The sequence below is a fragment of the Apus apus genome, chromosome Z, assembly GCF_020740795.1.
Source record: "Apus apus isolate bApuApu2 chromosome Z, bApuApu2.pri.cur, whole genome shotgun sequence".
Lineage (NCBI taxonomy): Eukaryota > Metazoa > Chordata > Aves > Apodiformes > Apodidae > Apus > Apus apus.
Window position 1 is genome coordinate 39,910,052 of NC_067312.1, and position 18,868 is coordinate 39,928,919.

Below are 18,868 nucleotides of genomic sequence, written 5' to 3' on the forward strand. Positions count from 1 at the left end.
CTAATTACAACATACTCTGCATCCATCAATTCACAGACACACACAGAGAAAAAAAAAACTATACAGCTAACACACTAACCCTTGTTTACTGCTCAAGTACAATTTGCACTGATGCTTATGAGAGCTTTGGCTAAATAAAATCTGTTTAAATTACACAGTCTGGTGAGTCTTACAGTAAATCTTGGAAACTAAGATAGTAATTCTCCTTATTCAAATTGCCATAAAGTAGTGGTAACTACATTTGAAAAAGGGTAAAAAAGCTGTTGAGTTATTTAATCTTGAACATAGGAACCTACTTATAAGAAGAACAAGAGGTTGTATAACATACCATGAATAAATGTCCTTATTTTTTTAAAATATGGTCAGATTTACTGTAAATCTTGAAAAAACTTATAAATATGAATGTGAAGATGAATAAAATATAAGGTCATCAGCAACCCACCCTATTTTATGAACTTTAAACATGAAATAGGGTTTGCATTTGTTTGTCAGATTTGAATGGAGATGGAATTCAAGATCAGACATTAATCATAATTAAGCTGACTATGACAGGTCTATGCTGACAAATTCTTAACGACCACAAAGAATGCTTAGCCATAATGAAGTGCTTCATTCATTAATTTCCTCATTAAGAGGGCTTCCACTTAATAAGTTCAGTAAAAAGTCGATATAATATTGTATTTGTATTCTCCTTTTTATAAATTTCCCCTTCAGTGGTATATTATTTGGAAAATGAAATAAATCATTTAAAACATATAATTGCTTGTATATATTCATATAGTAATTCCCTAAGCGATGCTGTTTTTATAAGTTGTCAGTATGCATATTAATTTGTGATACCTACCAATCTCATGTTCATTTATTTACTACTAGCCATTGAGAAGCAGATTAAAAAGGACATGCTGCCCCTTCTTTGAAAGTTTTATTGAGGCCAAGTAGGCCAAATGGTATATTACAATTGAATATGCTGGTTGCCAGGACTTGAAAATTACTAATTACATTTCTAAGTGACTTAATATGTTTGTATGCATGATTATTTATGAATACATGTTAAGTGCCACATAAAATGACACTTTCTCATTTCAATATTATAATGTATTAATTGTTCAGTTTGTACAGATTCATATGAACTTCCCGAATACCATTAATTTACTGAAATCATTTCATATTGTGCAGAATAAATAAAAAACTAACTAAAACCACATCTTCTCCTCCTCCTCTTCTCTCCTTCTCATCACTAAACCAGACCTTCGTACATCACTACTACCCAAATAAGTTAGTAGCTGAGCTTCTGTTCTCTAAAACAACAGTAGTACACAAACAGAGCACAGAAGCAAGGAAAAAAAGCATATTGTTTCTGTCTTTCCCAGAAACTACTTGGAATGATCACATCACAGAACTACTGAGGCCACCCACTGCTCAAGTAGGGTCACCTATACCAGGTTGCTCAGGATTGCATCCAGTTGGGTTTTGAGCATGTCCACAGGAAAACCTCTGCCAGTGTTTGGCCACCTGTACAGTACTCAAAAGTTTTCCTTCTTTCAGAGGAAATGTCATGTTTTTCAATTTGTGCTCCTGGCCTCTTGTCCTGTTAGTGGGAACAAACAAGAAGAGTCTTGCTCTCTCTTCTTCCCCTCCCATCAGGCATTTACACACACAGATGAGTTCACCCTGAGCCGCCTCCACCCCAGGCTGGATAATTCCAGGTCCCTCAGCCTCTTCTCATACAAAAGAAGTCTCAGTCTCTTTATCACCTTTGCGGCCCTGCAGTGGACTTACTCCAGTATTTCCATATGTTTCCTTTAATGGGAAGCTCAGCACTGCACGCAGCGCTCCAGATGTATCTCACTAGTGCTGAGAGGTGAGATATCTCCTCTATCTGCTGGCAGCACTCCGCCTATTGCAGGTCCAGAAGCTGTTGGCTCGTGTTCAACCTCATGTTTTCCAGATGAGTGGCCCCACAGTGTAGTGGTGCATGGAGATGTTCCTCCCAAAGGGAAAATCTTTGCATTACCTCTTTTTGAACTTCATGAGATTCTTCCCAGCCCATTTCTCCAGCACGTCAAAGTCCCTCTGGTCTGTGCACTGTTTCTCCCACTTTTGTCTAAGCTGCAAACTTGCTGAGGGTGCACTCTGTCTCAGCATCCAGGTAATTGATGACATGTTAAACAGGTCTGACCCCAGTGTTGTCTGCTGAGGTAAACAACTAGTGATCATGATGCTCTGGGCCTAGCCATTCACCGAGTTTTTAATCCATCTCACTATCCACTTAACTTTGTCAGCTTGTTTATGAGGATGCTGCAAGAGACAGTATCAAAAACCTTACTAAAGTTGAGGCAGACTGCATTCACTGCTCTCCCCTGGTCCACTAAGGTAGTCACCTCATTGTAGAAGGCCCTCAGGTTTCATTGGAAGTTGGAGGGGTATCCAAGAAATGAGAGAATCCTCTGCTTCTTTTTGCACTAGCAGCAGAAAAATACAAAAAATAGCAAAAAAACCCCCAACACTAGTGGTATTGTGATCCTTGTGTAAGTCCTTAGTTTACAATTTCTGTGTCTGAGCCTAGGGAAGAAGAATCCAAGATTAAATGGTAAGACTGTATGATTCAAATGATCCTCTTAAAAGGTAAGATGTTCTGTAGAAGACTTTCTGTGCAAATCTGCACATCCTAGAGCTAATCCTATATGTTCATAGAGATGTGATTGTAATGTACAGCAGAACTTGAAGAAAATCTATCTCCTGGAACCATTTAAGAACTTCATGACCAGCTCTCTTGTTGATGAACCATTAACTAGTATAAGGCCTAACTGCATTTTTTTTTTTTTAATTTTTTTTTTTAATTTTTTATTTTTTGCTAAGAGCCCCTCTTCTTGGAAGGAAGCTTTTCTGGGAACTGGAGGGTGGTGTACATCTAGCAGCTGTACGAGTGAAAATTGCTATAATGCAGTGGATACTAAGTAGCTATGGAGTTAAAATAAAAATATAAGGAACTGACATTTGAAAGTGAAATGCCTTTTTGAGTATTACTTACATTGTACCTGTGAAGAATGAAGAATATTAGCTTCTGCCTCAGCACAGACTCTAATGCAGCTGGTGACACTAGTACTTTACAACATTGTAGCACAATACCTGTTAATTCTGTATGAAAGTCCTTATGATCGCTATTAAGCGACTCTCTACAACATTCTGTATTTCTTTATGAGAACAGTAGGTGCAGACATTGAACAAATAACAGCAACAATGTTTATAAAGTAAGGTTTTTCTATTAAAAGAGGAGTAAGCCTCCAAAAGCAACCTTTGTACTGGGTTTGTTGCCCTGAAGACAAATGGCCAGTCTTAAGTGTTCATCCAAGAACAGATTCGACTGAGATTCTTCCTCAAAATCTGTTCTAATTACTTTAACACACCTGAAAGAAGAATTTAGCAAACTGATTCTACATCTTCAACAGACAACTACTCACAGCTGCTCCAGATAAACAATAAGAACGTTGTCCTGCAGTTACAAAGGAAAATACATGTATTACAAATGATTCAGGTATTTTCTTGAAATTACAGGTCACTGTAAAAAGATGTTAAGATAATAAATCTAACGAATAAACATATTCTCCTGGCACTCAGCAGGGGTCCACTTGGGATCATTTATCTCCAGTTCATTATCTTGTCTGCATTATTCAGCAGCTTGGCTCGTGCTCAATGGCCTTCAAACAATTTTTAACGGCTTAAGTCTTCTTCAGTTTTGACTTGCTCTATCACATCGCAATAAAAAGTTGAAAGCTGCTCAAATTGCTATGATGAACTAAGGCTGATAATGCCATAATTCAGTGTTTCTTATTTATATGGTAATGTGAATGTTCAACTTGGAAGTAGCTAATATTCATGGCAAGTTTCCATTTAAGCATCACTACATTCACTGTTGTATATAAAGTAACAGTTGTTAACTCAAAAGGCATGTGATGCAGCCTTGAGGTGTGTATATATAAGGACACCTGTGAAATCATTATTGTATTAAAATTATAAAATACAGAATATTTTATTTTGTAAAGATTCATTTTATGTACAAAGATGAACAAAATATCAACATGGTGAAATAACGCTCGGAAGAAGTAAAGATTTATTTGCATATATTTATAATTTATTGATATGTAAGAGTACTTAAACATTCACAGAATTATGTATCAGATAATGTATTCCTGAAACACGCCCAGGACGCATTTCAACATAAGGGTGTCAAAGGTATCTGTAATACTGTGTATTTGGTTTATGCAGCAATGTTTTGGTAGCAAGGGGGTTACACAGGTGGCTTTTGTGAGAAGATGCCTGAACATTCTCCCATGTCTGACAGAGTCAGTGCCAGCTGGCTCCAAGACAGACCTGTCTGCTGGCCAAGGCGGAGCCCATCAGCAACGGCTTTAGCTTCTATGATGACATATTTAAGAAGGGGAAAAAACTGCTGTGCAACTGTAGGTGAGAGAGAGGAGTGAGAATATGTGAGAGAAACAGCCCTGCAGAAACCAAGACAAAGGAGAGGAGGAGGTGCTCCAAGTGCTGGAGCAGAGATTCCTCTGTAGCTCATGGTGAAGGCCACAGTGAGGCAGCCTGTCCTCCTGTAGTCCCTGGACGTTAGTGGTGGAAGAGATATCCACCTGCTGCCATGAAAGGACCCACACTGAAACAGTTATTGAAGAAATGCTTTATTAAACATGCTTTTTTCCTGCTTTATTAAACTACCTGAATCTTGACATACAAGATTTTTCCACCTTATTTTCTAGCCCCTATCCTGCTGAGAAGGGGAGTGATAGAGGGGCTTCATGGGCATCTGGAGTCCTGCCAGGGTCAACTCACCACACATTGGAGAATTTCATAGAGGACTGTCTCCCAGGGCTGAGACCCCATGATGGAGCAGGGGAAGAGAATGAGGAAGAAGAAGTAGCAGACATGTGTGATGAACTGACCACAACACTGTCAGGACCCAAGTAGGGGAAATCAAGGAGATTCAGATTGGACTCCCTTGCTTTCTAAACTCCTTCTCAGAGAGGAGCTTAGACGCAGCTGGATCCAACCTGTGTCTCAAACCTGGCCCTTCCAGGGAAAATGTGAGGGTCCAAGGAAATGCTCAACCATCCAATACCCCTTGATCAGATTAAGGTGAAACGACACTCCAGGTCTGTATTTTAATATTAGGTTTACTTAAGGCTATAGAAGGAGGCTGCATGATAAATTAGATCACAAGAGTACAATACATATATGTTTAAGCTGCACAACCTGAGGAAAAAATCATGGTTAGGCCTTGCATTACTTAAGGATGATAGGAAGGAAGAGAGAGAGAGAGAGTAGGAGAAGAAAAGTTTAGAGAGATAGATAACAGAAAGTCACCAGTCCTGGATCCAGCGTTGCGCCAGCCAACGGGGAGAGCTGGTGTCAGTGAGGGTCCCCAAGCCCATGATTGCAGACACCTGTTTTATAGTCCTAGTTACCTTGTTTCACAAGGATGAGCAAGCATGTTCGAGTCACAAGCCTGAGCAGTTGCAGTGGACCTCTGCCCCCTCCATCCTCATCTCAGTCGCTGTACATGCAGCCTCAGGCCATATGCAGGCAGTCAGTGCAGTCTCCACCCTCTCAGGCAGGCCTTTTGGGATGCAAACGAGACTTTGTTTAAGGGTTACAATGGGGTTTCGACACCAATTGCAGCAAGTATAGGTCCTGAGAGCTGGTCCCTAACAAATGCCCCTTCCTCATCCCTCTGTACCACTCCAGGAAAGAAATCAGCTGTGAAGCTGAGCCCTGGAAGTAGGGAGGGGTGGGAAAAAGGTGTTTTAAGATGTGTATTTACTTCTCATTACCCTACTCTGATTTTTTACTGGTAATAAATTAATTTCCCCAAGCCAAGTCTGTTTTGCATGTAAAAGTAATCGGTGTCTCCTCCCTGTCCTAATCTTGTCTCTCTTCCTATCTGGTTGAGAAGCCGGGGTACTGTGAGAGTGCCTTGGTGGGTACCTAGTGTCCAGCCAAGGTCAACCTACCACAGACTGGTTTTCTTGTTCCTGTAGTTGTAAAATAGCTTCTTGGCAATTGTGGGTAATTTTGTCAATTTCAGCATTAATTTATGTAACGGTTATGTCTGTTAAATTAACTGGAAGAAAATAAGGTTATCAGGGGTAGCCAGGACAATTCATCAAGGGGAAATCATATCTGACTAATCTGATAGCCTTCTATGATGGTGTGACATGATGGCTAGATGCAGGGAGAACAGTGGATGCTGTCTTCCTCAACTTTAGCAAGGCTTTTGACACTGTCCACCATAACATCCTTGTGGATAAGCTCAGGAACTGTGAGTTAGAAGAGTGGATGGTGAGATGGATCAAGAACTGGCTAAAACATAGAGCCCAGAGGGTTGTGATCAATGGTGCAGAATCCAGTTGGAGACCTGTGACTAGCAGTGTTCCCCAGGGGTCAGTACCGGGCCCAGTACTATTCAACATCTTCATGAATGACCTGGATGAGGGGACAGAGTGTATCCTCTTCAAGGTTGCTGATGACATGAAGCTGGGAGCATTGGGTGATACACCTGAAGGCTGTGCAGCCATTCAGCAAGATCTAGACAGACTGGAGAGCTGGCCAAAGAGGAACCTCATGAAGTTCATAAAGAACAAGTGTAGAGTCCTGCACCTGGCAAGAAAAAACACCAGGCACCAATATAGATTAGGGGTTGACCTGCTAGAAGGCAGCCCCATGGAGAAGGACCTTGGGGTCCTGGTGGACAACAAGTTATCCACAGGACAGCAATGTGCCCTTATGGCCAGGAGAGCCAATAGTATCTTGGGATGTATTAAGAACAGTGTGGCCAGCAGGTCAAGAGAGGTTCTCCTACCCCTCTATTCTGCCCTAGTAAGACTCCACCTGGAATAATGTCCAGTTCTGGGCTCCCCAATTCAAGAGGGACAGGGATATCCTGGAAAGAGTCCAAGAGAGGGCTACAAGGATGATTAAGGGAATGGAACATCTGTCATACGAGGAAAGGCTGAGAGACCTGGGGCTGCTTAGTCTTGAGAAGTCTGAGAGGGGACCTTATTAATGTCTACAAATATTTGAAGGGTGCATGTCAAGAATGGGACAATCTCTTTTCAGTTGTACCCTGTAATAGGACGAGGGGAAATGGCACCAAGTTACAACACAGGAAGTTCCACCTCAACATGGGGAAAAACTTCTTTACTGTGAGGGTTACAGAGCACTGGAACAGGCTGCCCAGAGAGATTGTGGAGTCTCCTTCTCTGGAGACTTTCAAGACCCATGTGGACACGTTACCGTGTGATCCGCCCTAGGTGTTCCTGCTCTGGCAGGGGGGTTGGACTTGATGATCTTCTGAAGTCACTTCCAACCCCTATGATTCTATGAACTCTTGCCATGGGAAGGAAGGTAGGGGATCGTAATTATTCTCAGGCTAGAAGTGAAGTGATTGCAGATCTACCAAGAATGACTGCAAACACAGAACTGGAGTAAAAAACAATTACACAGAAAAGCTAATAAAGGTAGCTGATGGACCTAGAAAATGCCAGTTATTTAATCCTATCTAATTTTTTATAATTAAACAACCAGAAAACTTCTAATAACAAGTGTTGGGATAGCAGTACTGACAAGTCAGAAAAATAAAAGTATTCTGAAATAGAAGGAATTTGCAAAGACCCAGGCCCTCACTATTTTTCATTAAAAATTTCACATTAGCCTAACTTATCTGGTAGTGTCATTCAGTAATTTGATCACAAATATATAGTTTAACTTTCTACTGGTTTTTGTTCTAAAAATACGTGAAAAAGAAGAAAATAAAACAGTCCAAATAATTTTGCTTTGAAAAGCAAAGAGAGTCATAATGTGTTTAACTCCGTCTCACACCTAGCTGAAGATCAGTTACCACAGTTTGCAAGCTGTGCACTAGTATTGTATCCACATCCTCGGAAGGAGACACCCACACCGAAACTGTGGATAAATTAACAGACTTACACAGATCTCCACTCCAGCTCCTGAGCCCTTGAATGCTTAAGGGCATATCAAGAGAAAAGAGCTCCAACAAGATAAATGAAGGTACTTGAAGGTACAGACAGAGAGCAGAGGAAAAAAGCAGAAATACTGCAGATCTTGGGCAGCCTGTAGGTTAGGAAGTCCCTGTGTGAGGACATGAATTTTGGGACAGTAAGCGTAACTGTCTGCTGGCTTACAACAGAGCTTTGTTGAGATGTGGGCCATGGAAATGTATTTAAAATGAAAAAAACTGACAAAGATAAGGCCAGGCTTTAAAACACACATAGGCTGCAAACATGAGATTTTCTCTTGTACTTGGCATGCTGGGGAAAAAAAAAAAAAAAAAAAGTTAAAGAAGTGAATGTATGTACCATAGTACTGCTTCTTAAAGTACAGCTTCTTGCTGAGATAAATTTGGTACTAAGAAAATACAGAAGAGGCCTAAGGGCCTCTCTGAATTTCTGGTACTTCTTTAGGCTGTGTGAAGACACAAACCTTTTATAGTCTTTTCTAATAGTGCTGCTAAAGATGATCAACTTATTTCAATGCGACTGACATACATTTAATGGAACATCAATATCTTAAAACACTTAAAAAATTATTTTCAGAAGTAAAGTTTTCTCAGGCTGTGGTAAAACTAGTTTACTATGTAGATGTCTGTGAATAACAGAACAATTCAGAGCTGTGGTGTGTTGGTTTATATCAGTATTTCCCTACTGATTAAGCAATCCAGCAAGAAACTGTGATCTTACAACAGCAAATCACCCTGAAGGGCCTTTACATTCCACTGTACACTAAAAAATTAATTTGAATGGAATTAGGAAAGACTGTGTAAGAGAGTATTAGTGGCAGTGATAGATAAGCCACAAGTAGATATAGGAGCCAAAACCTGTGAAACATTACTAGACGTGGTATTCATCACTCACATAGTAAAGAAACCAATTCAGAAGTTCACATGCCTCACTTCTTTGCATTTATCATGTAATTTTTGTTTTGTTTTGTTACAGGCAATATGCCTTCAATATAAAGCTTTAATTTTAATTTTTTAATTTATATACTTTTGCAGGGTTGCTCCTCCTCAGAAACAAATTCCACAGCACTAGTGTTGCTGTGCTAGCAGTTGAATAATACATGTTCTTCTGTCAAAGCTAGGGAGACCATATCAGCTGTAAAGAGACAAATGCAATCACACCAAGAGTTATCAGCTTTATGTACTGAGGAGTCTTGACACTACTTAACATTCATTCTCAATTACCAGTCTCTGGTTTCTCTCACTGATTGAACAGCACTACAAAATATCTCAAGTAAATTAGTGGATTTTGTGAACCCATTATGGTTTAAGCAGCATCCTTCATTCATCAAAGAAGTTGAGTTAGCCAATAAAGCACTAAATGCTAATTTATATCCGAGAGTAGCAATAGACTTTTGATAATGCACCCTTCCACTCTTTCAGATATTTGGTTTTGAAGAAAGCGATCACCAGTTTTCTGCAAGAATGAAGGATATTGTAATTAATTTTGAAAAAAGGACATTTAACTCAATGGCTGTCTGCAGTAGCAGGTAATTAAAAGCGTTAACTATTCTCTTTCACATTTCCTCCAGTTATGATGCCAGGTAGACTTGTTTGGATGATAAGTTACCCTAGGTATAAAATGTTGTGGAAGAACCACATAGTCTTAATACCTGCATATTTATCTGGGGTAATGGGCTTGTTTTAGAACCACTGCTATCACCTACTTGATGTTCCTGGTGTAATTCACCAACCTTGATGAACCAGAGAATCAGTTGAGGAAACCAATCAACTGATCTAGCAGAAAAAATACATAAATATTTCCTGTCCAAATTCTGATTTATATCTAGGAAGCTGATTAGAATCTTGCACGATTGCTTAAAAAGACTATGGGACTTCCTGAACTGAATTTAATTTTGGAAATAGATCATACCCAGTTTTCAGTAGTATTCAATGACCAGCAGACAGGCAGGTATAATTAGTTTTCTTTACTGTTCAATCTTATAGACTGATGGGTGATACCTTAATTTAAGATACTTGCGTATTTTCACTTTTCAAAGCACCAATTTTGTATTCTATTCTTGTTTTAGCTGGATGGCATTCAGATGCGTGAACATTATTCTTAACAACATTGCCCCAACAGGTGCAACACTTTTTTACATATAACAATCCAACAAATCTCATCTATTTTTCTTTTGATTCCTGTAAATTTATTTCAGGAAAGTAATTAAATTACTTCACCTTGGACTTCTTCTATTCATTTTTTTTCCTCATTGCTTTTCCCACTAGTCAGAGGAAAAAAAGCAAATAGCAAGCTCCACAACTTTAGAAGGTAGTGAAGCAGATTACTGAACATGCTGATGCAATACAAAACCCTTCATGATTATAGATGAAATTGTTTTACTTTTCTTTCATTTTCTTCCCTCACTGTATGACTGACAGATTATCAGAAGCTAAACACAAGCAAGTCAAATATCACAATTTAATAGGAAAGGAATATCAGACAAAACTATCCTGTCACTGAACAAACATCAATATATCACTGTATAAAACCCATAGTTCACCTGCATCTTGAACAGATAAACTGGAAATATAAAATCAAGACAATTAGCATTATTTCAGTTATGGGATAGTTTATCTGAGGAGCAACTAAATAAATTAAGATTATTGAGGCTTATAAAGGCCCAGAAGAGGCAAAATATGAAGAAGGCTTTTAAAGTAATGAGTGACTTTCAGGTAATTTTTTATGATACTGAGACCTTACATCAAAATAGCTACAATCCAGTTCTTTACATCAAATTCTTTAAAGGATGCTGGTATCACAGAACTATTATTTAATTATGTGTGAGTTTCATTATCCCTCTCCCACCTCCTCTCTGATCCACTGTGATTTATATTAACAGGGGAGCACTTTTTCTCTATTTAACTTCCAGAAGACCTGTTGGGCTACCTACTCAAAGCTTGCTTTAGTGTGTGGCCCAGTATATGACTTCCAGGAAGTATTTTAAATTATTCCAATCATTATACACGTGGGTTTGTATTATCAGGGAACAGGTTAGACAGATCATTGCATAATTTGTTTGGGATATGCACACTGGCAGCATTAGTCTTTTCAAATGGATAGATCTGTTTGAAATGGATTAGCGCTCTTACTTCCCTGTGCAAGAATAATGGAACTGATGCAAATGTAAATCAGCTCTTTACTGTTACACATCACACTCAAAGCAAATGCTTGCATTACAAAGGATATCGATTTGCTCTGAAACTGTGAAGTGGTTTAGTGGTACAAAATTGTAGTCAACACTTGCTGCCATCTTCTGGTTTCATAAAAATCCACAAATGGACCTTAAGAAGACTTTTCTTCAAATCAAAGTGCACCTTTGGGACAGAAACAAAATTAAATACCATACTTTAAAAACTATAGTACCCAATTTCATAGCAATGTTCATATCTCAGAGGTGCAAGTCTGTGAAAAACATCCATGAAGTATTGAGTTTTGACAACATAAAAATAAGAGTTAGGGCAATATATTCATAAAGCCATTGTGTTTCATGGATACAAAACATAAAGAGATTTCTAATACTGGCAATTTACCAGTGACGGACATTATGTTTTATTTTATAATGCCCCAGCTGATACACATGTATGTTCTTGCTGATCATAGAATCATAGAACGGTTTGGGTTTGAAGGGACCTTAAAGATCATCTAGTTCCAATCCCTCTGCATGGGCAGGGACATCTCTCGCTAGATCAGATTGCTCAAGGCCCCATCCAACCTGGCCTTGAAGACCTCCAGGGAGGGGGCATCCACAACCTCCCTGGACAATCTGTTCCAGCATTTCACCACCCTCACAGGAAAGAACTTTTTCCTAAAGTCCAACCCGAATCTCCCCTCTTTAAGCTTCAGACCCTTGTCCTCTTACTATATATCTGTGTAAAAAGCCCCACCCCCGCTTTCTTGTAGGCCCCCTTTAGATATTGGAAAGTTGCTATAAGGTCACCACAGAGCCTTCTCTTCTCTAGGCTGAACAACCCCAGCTTCCACAGCCTATCTTCATAGGGAACATGCTCCAGCCCTCTGAACATCTTTGTGGCTCTCCTCTGGACACTCAAGGAGTTCTATGTCCTTCTTACGTTGGCGATGCCAGAACTGGACACAGTGCTCCAGGTCGGATTTCACCAGAGCAGAGTAGAGGGGGAGAATCACCTCTCTTGACCAGCTTGCTGTGCTTCTTTTGATGCAGCCCAGGATATAGTTGGCTTTCTGGGATGCAAGTGCACGCTCGCAACTCATGTTAAACTTCTGGTCCACCACTACTCCCAAGTCCTTCTTCTCTGGGCAGTCTACAATCCTTACTTCTCCCAACCTGTATTTGTGCATGGGATTGCCTCGACCCAGGTTCAGAACCTTGCACTTGGCCTTGTTGAACTTCACGCAGTTTGCAGGAGCTCACTTCTTGAGCCTGTCAAGGTCCCTCTGGATGGCATCGCTTCCTTTCAGCATGTTGACTTCACCACACAGTTTGGTGTCATCAGCAAACTTGATGAGGGTGCACTCAATTCAACTGTCCATGTTGCCGACAAAGATGTTAAGTAACACTGGTCCAAGCACCAGCCCTTGAGGAACACCACTCATCACATGTCTCCATTGGGACATCCAGCCATTGATCACAACTCTTTGTGTTGTGCATCATTATGTGCTGTATTTTTATGCACTTGTGGGGAACGGTCCATCTTCTCTCTCCCACATAAGACTAAACAAAATGCCTTTCAAGCCAGCAAAACAAGAGTGATGTCTTTTTGCTGATTTAGCCAAGGATGGACTGGAACAGGCCCCTTGCTCTACCAGGTAAGTCCACAGCAAGAAATGAGCATAAGGGTTATGAGAACTCGCAGCAAAAATGGACAATAGGTAAAAGATGCCTCTGACAGAGTATGGTACCAGGCCAGTGCTAACTGGCTAATTTGAACAGTGGTACTTCACTCGAACAGTGATTTCTGGTCTATAAAAGAGGGCAAGTTCTGCAGGCCTGTGGCTCTCTGCCTGCCTGGGAGGAGACCCTGCAGCAGCACCAGAAGCCGCCTGGAACCCCAGCACTGCTGCCTGGAGGAGCCGAGGGGGGCACCTGTACCCGCTCCGCAGGGAGCCGGCCTGCTCCCGAGGGATCGTTGCCCAGCTGGAGCTGCCCGAGCCTAACACCGCAGCCAAGCCGACCGGAACCGCAGCTGCCTGCGTGGTCCACCTGCCGCTCTGCCCGGGATTGGAGCCCGCAGTGACTCACAGAGGAGCTGTGTCTGCTGCTGCTGCTGGGGGGTCGACCCTGGTACTGGGAAGCTGAACCCCTATGGACCTGCTGCTGGGCCCTGCCAGCTGCATCCAGGGAACCACACGCTACGGAAGGGTAAACGCACACACACACACTCTCTCTAGCTTTCCTGCCAGGCTTCTGGTGTCAGAAGTGGCATGTTGAGGGTCCTTTAGTGACCAGCACACCATGCTCTCAATTGCTACATTGCTAAACTAAAAAAAAAAAAAAAAAATTTAAAAAATTGAGCAATCAGTGTGAAAATGAGTTCCAATGCTGAAACCGCTTGTACAGAAAATGCTGCTCATGCAGAAAGTGCCGCTAGTGCAGAAAATACCAAGGTTCAGGAAAGACCCATCTTCATCATCTGCTCAGATTGTGGAGGAATATTCTAAAATGCTCTAAAATAGGGTCCCACAGTGGCCGTTCCTCTGTCAGAGGCAAAGGCCACGTGTGACCCTCGGTGCCATGACCAAAGCCCTCCACACTGGGAGGGACATCGCACAAGCACCCGACAGCCGGGAGCCCCTGGCATCGGCTCGTGACAGCGGTATGGAAATTTTATATTTGTGTAAAAGCCAGATGTTTCAACAAAAAACCCAGAAAATTAAAACAGGTTTTGGGCTCAACCCCTTTTTGACACTCAGAGCACATTACAATTTCAGACACTGAAAGTCAACCTTAATGCAGTACTGGGAGAAGGGTAAGGGGAAATGAGGAGAATTCTAAAGCACCTTCCAAAGCACAAATCAACAAGAATTCAGATGAGGTATGAAATGCGAGAAAAGGCCCTAAATGCTGAGGTTTAAAACACCAAGAGTCATGTAAGTACAAAGCAATGGCACATGGGCTTGAAAGCTAGCTCCAAATAAGCTAGTTCTGGAACTGGACTAGGACCTTCATTTCTAGGAAAAGAGGTTAATTAGCCTGGACATACGATCAAGCTTATGGTTTGGTACTCCAAAATGCATGTGTGTGAGACCACACCTGGGGTAGTGTGTCCAGTTCTGGGCTCCCGAGTTCAGGAGGGACAGGGATCTACTTGAGAGAGTCCAACAGAGGCTATGAGGATGATTACGGGATTGGAACACCTGCCTTGTGAGGAAAGCTAAGAGACCTGGGCCTTTTCAGTCTAGAGAGGAGAAGACGGAGAGGGGATCTTATTAATGTCTACAAATATCTGAAGGGTGGGTGTCAAGGAGAGACCACACCTAAATGTTACTTCCAGAAACCGTTTTGCTACAGCTTGTCCACAGGGCCTCTCTTATGGATTACAATATCAAATAATTTTTAGAAGGTGACACTATGTGGCATTAATCCCTAGGATTTCTAGAAATTATATTTAACATCTACATTGGCTTCCTTACCCTGTGGACAGAGATAAAACCTGCAAGAATACTTTTGGCAAAAAGTTCTATCTTCTCTTCTTAGCCCTCTATATATAATACCTAAGGATATTAACCAGATGATAAGATCACATAGTCTTGTTTTACTTACTTCCATCTAGAACTCCTTCACTTGATACTAGAGGACTTGCAGCACTGTCAATGGTGTTTTCCTAAGGCCCATTTCACCTGAAATGCAACTATCCTTGTGTTGTGAAAATCTACATTTGCCCCGTGCACTTAACTTAAAAAGGGACATAAAATAATTAAAAATTATTAATGTTAATTTCAGTTATTTGATGAATAAAAGCTACCAGAAAATGCATGAGCCCAACAATCCAATCCTGTGCTGAGAAACCCGCGTGTACCCACCAGATGGTGCTGTTTCCGACATTTAACAAAACAGCCCTGCGACTGGACTGTACTTAACGTTGTTGGCTACGTTGCTCTTTCATTCCGATTACTGCAGTCATGTGAGGTAAAATATCAGGTGCTAAGTTAAGTATCCGGAGCTTCCAGTATAGTTAAGGCTTCCAACTAGCATTTGAGATTTCCCACTCTTTATTTTATTTTTAATGTTTTTCACCCCATATGTAGTTCTGTCTTTTAAGGTCTCTTCAGTGTTTTCATAGAATCACAGAACGGTTAAGGGACGGTTGGCAGGGACCTCAAAGATCATCAGGATCCAACCTTGTTGCTATGAACAGGGACACCTCACACTAGAACAGGCTGCACAAAGCCTCATCCGATCTGGCCTTGAATACCTTCAAGGAGGGGCATCCACAATCTCCCTGGACAACCAATTCCAGTGCCATACCACTCTCATGGTGAAGAATTTATTCCTAATATCTAACCTAACTCTACCCTCTTTCAGTTTAAAGCCCTTCCCCCTAATCCAATCCCTAAAAACTCTAGTAATAGTCCCTCCCCAGCTTTCCTCTAGGCCCCCTTCAAGTACTGAATTTTTGTAAGGTCTACCCCGCAGTCTTTTCTTCTCCAGCCTGTCTTCACAGCAGAGGTGCTCCAGCCCTTTGATCATCTTGGTGGCCCTTCTCTGGACACTCTTCAACAGCTCCACATCTTTCCTGTGCTGAGGGCACCAGAGCTGTATGCAGTATTCAAGTGGGGTCTCACCAGAGCACAGGGGCAGAATCACAACAGAAGCATGAATGCAGCATAGGAACTACGGACTTAATTGAAGATTAGCACTTAGTGTGTAACTAAAACACATATAATATATTCAACAACTACATAGCATATAAAAACAGGAGCAAAGTGCCACATGTGGTGCAGGATACACACCACACCGTGGGTATTTGACTCTGCAGCCATACTATGGCTGAACAAGTGGAGCTGTGCTTCACCAGAAGGGGCTACGAGTGAATAACAAGGTGAGGATGGCCTTTGAATACTGTGATTTATTCAAATGAAAGAAGTTATATCTAGCTGGCACTTTTGTCAAAAATAGGTCCTGGTTATATAAAATAGCAGCTAGTGTACCCTGAGCAGTTCTGTTAATACCATATGTATCCTGCGACTAATTTAATTAATATTGGTTTCTCTTGTGTAAATTTGTCATGTCAAATACAGGTTATTTGTATTTCCAGTATTCAGAATTCCCCTACTGGGGCCCTGATGCCACTTCTACTGGAATCAGTGGAAATAATTTGGTTCACTTTGCTGACAGGAGCATCATTTACAATGACACTAATGCTGCCCTTCCATAAACAGACAGGAAAAATGTTATTGCAAAACTAGGCTATTTAGGAACTCAACTTAAGAGTGTATGTGATGGTCCAGGAAAGGCCACTTTTAAGGTGACCTGCTAAAATCGGTGTCTTTTTTTCATGTTCCTTTCACCATATTTTACCTACTCCGGGGAATTAAGGGTCAGAACAGAGGTTCAAAATCCAGAGAGTTCTACTAGAAATACAGTAGACACAGGTTTGACATGGGTCTAACAACTCAAAGGATGAAAGGTCTCAGTGTTTCAAGTCTTTAGTAGTCAAGCAACTGTCATAGTATGTGTGCTCAAGTTGAGTAGTGACAGAATCACACAAAATCACAGAATTACCAAGGCTGGAAAAGGCCTTTAAGATCATTGAGTCTAGCCTATGACCGACACCACCACATCGGCTAAACCATGGCACTAACTGCCACATCCAGCCTTTCCTTGAACATATCCAAAGTCATTAATTTCCCTGCTTTTGCCATACGGTACCTCTTAAATTAAGGCAGAAACTTTCTACTCTGTGTTCTGTTTCTAATAACCATTCATATTATAGGGCCAGACTCTAATAGTTAAGCACCAAAAATTGATAATTGATGATATTGATGTAAGCAACTTATAATTCCTGCCAGGAGACATCAGCAAGAGTGAGTATTTGACAAGCAAGAGAACAGCCATAGATTATACCGCCAAGGAGCTGCTGAATTAAGACTTGAAACCAGAATCTTCTTGGTGAGTATGTTCAGAAGCCTACCGGACTTTTAAATGTTCTGTTTTGCCAAATTGCTGAATGTATTTATTTGAAGCAGGCAGGAAGAATATAATTGCTCTCCAGTTTTTCCTTGAACTGCAAAAACTGGTTTTAAAATGAAGCTAAAATGTTTCGAGAACCAGACCTTGGAGCTTTTATTGCATACCACAATCAGACGAAAGTTCAAGAGTGGATTTGCCTCTGAGTTTCAGAGAGGTTAAGCAGTTCAGCAACAGTACTACATACTTACTAAGTAATATTTCTACAATCTTCAGCAGTTACTACATTGATGTACATGCAGCTGAATTAGTTTAGGACTTACATATATTTGACCTTGTCCTGAGGAAAAGCTTGTATTAGCAGAACAAACACTTCATCATGATTCAGCTCATTCCGAAGATTTAAAACCATGTGGTTCTGAGGGAGTTAGAAATTAGGCATCACTGTGATGTGTGGTGCTAATGCAGTTACAAGCACATTCTCAAATAGTTCATGAGATTGTTCATAAATTTTGACTTCGAGATTGAGAGAATCCTGCTTATTCGCCACCCTTCATGCTTCTTTGAGCCAAAGGCATTTTGAAAGCGTTATCTGCAACATGGAAGAAACAAGGACAAGAATTACCACATTTATAAACATGAAAACACATGGAATCGTGGCAGCATGCCTAAAGCTACTTGACTTTGTTAGGCCCTGGAAATTAGGAGTTTTTGTGAATAAAACAAGCAGAAACTTTTTTCTTCCTGTAAGTGGAATTTCTTCCCTGAACTCCTGTGACTGAGAAGGCTGCCTGTCATTGTCCTTTAGCAGAGGGCAGCACTGTCCCCTGAAGATGACCTGCCATCCTGGCAGACCCTGCGCTTACAAGTAATTTCAGTAGAAACCTGAGCAGCGTTCAGAGGTCAGCAGTAAGCTGAGCTGGGATCCCCCTTTGGCACGGAGAAGCCTGTGGTCTTCAGGCTCAGCCCGAAGAAATACCATGAGCAAGGTACCCAGAAACCTGCTTGCTAATACTCAGCCAGTTGTTACAGGGTTTTGTTAGGAGCATGAAGAGCCGTCAAGGTGTCGGGGCCTTGGGCTGTAACGCGGGGCTGGCTGGAGCCGGCTGGAACCGGTCGTGTCTGGCCTGGGCAGCCCACGGCCTCTTCGCACCCAGGCCGCGCTCCGCCGCCCTCAGCTTTCCCTGCGACGCTGACACGGCCCTTTAGAAACACTCAGGCCTTTGCTCACCGATACAACATTCGAACCGAAACTTCAAACCTACTTGCGGCGGCTCCAGGCAGAAGCCGCAGGGCGGCCTCGCTCCTCCCGCCGAGGCCGCTCGGGAGGCGGGCCCGGCCGGCGCCGGAGGCCTCCGCGCTGCCGCTCGGGCCCTCGGACACCCGAGCCCCCCGCCGGGACACAGCCCGGGGGCCACGCTCCGCGGCGGAGCACCCGCCGTTCCCACCGGGTTTCGTTCCCGGAGCAGCACTAGCTCGGCCGCTGCCGAAGAGCTGGGACGTGCTGATGATTTCAACACTTGCCTAGGCCGGGGAGGGGGAGTAAACCCCGAAAAACCCGTCACGGCTGCCACATCTGAACTCCTTGGCCGGGACAACCCGCGTCCCCCAGACGGGCAGGGGCTGCCGCTCCCGGGAGCGGCCCCTCCCGCCGCGCAGCTACCGCGCCTGCGCC

The 18,868-nt window shown here is 42.0% G+C and overlaps 1 long non-coding RNA gene across 1 annotated transcript; it reads right to left on the minus strand.

Annotated features, from left to right (window-relative positions):
- Nucleotides 1-4,099: 4,099 nt before the first annotated feature.
- On the minus strand, nt 4,100-18,838 carry LOC127395955 (uncharacterized). The gene is made up of 3 exons (XR_007891885.1): nt 18,459-18,838; nt 17,517-17,785; nt 4,100-5,626 (listed from the first exon to the last, which is right to left on the minus strand). It is a non-coding gene; the product is annotated as an uncharacterized LOC127395955 (long non-coding RNA).
- Between the last annotated feature and the right edge of the window lie 30 nt (nt 18,839-18,868).